Source organism: Ahaetulla prasina, chromosome 2 (assembly GCF_028640845.1).
Source record: "Ahaetulla prasina isolate Xishuangbanna chromosome 2, ASM2864084v1, whole genome shotgun sequence".
Lineage (NCBI taxonomy): Eukaryota > Metazoa > Chordata > Lepidosauria > Squamata > Colubridae > Ahaetulla > Ahaetulla prasina.
Window position 1 is genome coordinate 221,923,200 of NC_080540.1, and position 3,118 is coordinate 221,926,317.

Consider the following 3,118-nt stretch of genomic DNA (forward strand, 5'->3'; position numbering starts at 1 on the left):
TAATTATTTACTATGTGCATTAGGGTCTACTTCTAAGATGCCTAGTGTTTCTGAAAAGCCTATGGGTTTTGAAACACATAAAATAAACTTTTTTTGAATTGCACCATTTTTTGCTTTTAACTGCTGGAGATAGTTTCATGGCCCAATCTCACGGGCAACTGGTACCTAACACATTTGCAATATTAGAGGTGCTGGCTGCGGATGATCAGCATTGTGGTCCAACCCAACTTCAAAGGTGAGAGTCTTTCTATGGAAAAGCAGATGTGGGTGCAGCATCTGTGCAGTACTCAGGTCTTCGCTAGCATTTTATTAGGCAGGAAAAACAAAGGCAGGAAAAATAAATTTTATTTTTTTAAAAAAAAGTCAGGAAAAAATAAAGAACTTCCCCTCTTGGTGCTTTTTTTTTTTTTTGCCGTGACTCGGATTCGAACCGAGGTTGCTGCGGCCACAACGCAGAGTACTAACCACTATACGATCACGGCAAGCTATTGGAGAAGCTGCTTGCATGTGTTTGATTTGCATCCCCCTCTAGCAGAGCTGTGAGACTACTGCCCTCTAGTGTCAATCAATATGATTGAAGCTTCATCCCAATTGTCCATTTATTTTATTTCATTTCATGTTTTTTATTACTTTCATTACTTTTATCTTACTATAAGGATTTTTTTGCTCCTGTGCTGATACATAGTACATTTCACACGAATATAACTTTCTGTTATTATTTTTAATTATTTTTAATTATTTTTAATAAAATACATTACATTATCATGTAATATAACTATATAACTATATAAATATAACTATTAATCGTTTCATAGTTCCCATCGCCAATCTCTTTCCACTTATGACTGTATGACTATAACTTGTTGCTGGCAATCCTTATGATTTATATTGATATATTGATCATCAATTGTGTTATAAATGTTGTACCTTGATGAACGTATCTTTTCTTTTATGTACACTGAGAGCATATGCACCAAGACAAATTCCTTGTGTGTCCAATCACATTTGACCAATAAAAAATTCTATTCTATTCTATTCATTCTATATAATTTTCACTTCCCCTTTCAGATGAAGATTGGGAATAGGAGGGCTTTAAAATATTTATTCCATAACATAAGACATCTGCAAATGGGTGTTTTTTTTAAATCAGGGACCACAGTGCAAATAAAAAAAATTAAAGGAAGAACAGTGTCTCTCCTTTAAGCTTCAGAGACATTAAGATAAACTGATCAAGGAGAGATTCAACCTAGAAATTAGGAGAAATTTTCTGACACTGAGAACAATGGACGGGTTTGCCTTCAGAAGTTGTGGGAGCTTCATCACTGGAAGTTTTGAAGGAGAGACTGGACACCCATCTGTCAGAAATGGTGTAGGGTCTCCTGCTAGGGTGGCGGGGAGGGGGGTTAGACTAGAAGACCTACAAGGTCCCTTCCAACTCTGTTAATTTGTTAATCTTAAATTTCACCAGTTCAGGAAGGTTTCAATTGGATTGATGACATTAGCAAGTATTGGGGGCCAATTGGCAAAAGAAAGCTCAGGACCGTATTGGTTGGAAACATGCAGAAGAGACCTTCATCCTGCAGTGGATATACACAATGGCTAAAATGATGATGATGATGATGATGATATGTATGTATCAGGGGTGAAATCCAGCAGGTTCTGACAGGTTCTGGAGAACTGGTAGCGGAAATTTTGAATAGTTTGGAGAACCAGCAAATACCATCTCTGGCTGGCCCCAGAGTGAAGAGGGAATGGGGATTTTGCAGTCTCCTTCCCCTGGAGTGGGGTGGAAATGGAGAGTTTGCAGTATCCTTCCCCAACCACACCCACCAAGCCATGCCCACCAAGCAACACCACGCCCACCATGCCACACCTACAGAACCGGTAGTAAAAAAAATTGAATTTCACCACTGGTATGTATGTATGTATGTATTTAAAACAACCTTAATGGTTAATCTTCCTTGACAATGCTTTGGAAACTCTTACTGAAATGGCAACGGCTTCCCACCCAGTGAGCAAATCCAAATTCTGTGGGTTTCAGATTCAGCCACAGATTTAATTTCTCGAACTGGTGAATGGTCTCTTATAAAGAGTTATCACTTAACATCATTTTATTATTCATGTCAAGGAGACTGGGAAGCATCGGATGATGCTGATAAAAAATTTCAGAACCTGCCTTGACCATCTCCTTTTACACTCACTTCTAAAATTGGTGGGAGAAAGGAATGTTCTCCATTCATTGTGCTGGAGAGGACCAAATCAAACTGGATCAAATGGATTAGCTACTTCATCATATAACTATTCAGGAATTGCAGAAAAACTACAAGATTCATTTCTGAGGATCTGTTCATGGCTAGAAAAAAAAGAAAGAAATGAGTGGAAATAGAAACCACAAGCATGTTGCTAAGTCACAGTGGTTTTTCAAGAAAAAGAAAGGAAAAATGAAAATAATGTCATTGTTTTGATTTTAATCAAGAAAATACAGAGAAGTAGATGAAGAGAAAAAGGAAGTGGTGAAAGTTTAAAGATATATCAAAACCCACAGTGGAGAAAATAATGAATAAGCGAAATGCCGAAAGACAAGATGCCAGATAGAAAATATCAGGAACGGAAAAGGAACGTGATCCTGAAAGAAATAAAACATAAGCAGAGGGAGGGAGTGGCATATAATGTAATTTCCTGCATTCTTCAGAAAACCAAGGACCGTCATCTGCCCATTTTCAGGTTATCGGTAAATATATTCTGTGAAAAAAGATTGAGGTTTAGAGCAGGGGTGAAATGCTCCCGGTTCAGACGCACGATCCAGTAGCGATGGGAGCAGGTAGTTCGGAGAACCGGTAGCAAAAATCCCTGCTCCCCTGCCCCACTGCCCACGCCTTGCTGTTCCTCTTCTCTGTCCTTGAAGCTCTCGGTGGTGATATAGCTGCAAACGGCCTTAAATGACTGCTGCGGCACTTAAAAGGGCCGCACTACAGCTGATCAGCGCTGTAGGCAGTTAGTAGACCAGTGCCTCTTTTTTTAAAGAAGGTAGACTGGTGCCTGCCAAAAAAAAGGCACTTAGTAGATCGGGGCCTCTATTTTTAAAGAAGGTAGACCGGTGCCTCTCAGTAAAAGGCAC

General features: G+C 39.2%; 1 non-coding gene across 1 annotated transcript; it reads right to left on the reverse strand.

Moving 5' to 3' along the window:
- Window positions 1-410: 410 nt before the first annotated feature.
- Window positions 411-482, reverse strand: TRNAH-GUG (transfer RNA histidin (anticodon GUG)). Its single transcript has one exon. It is a non-coding gene; the product is annotated as a tRNA-His (tRNA).
- Between the last annotated feature and the right edge of the window lie 2,636 nt (window positions 483-3,118).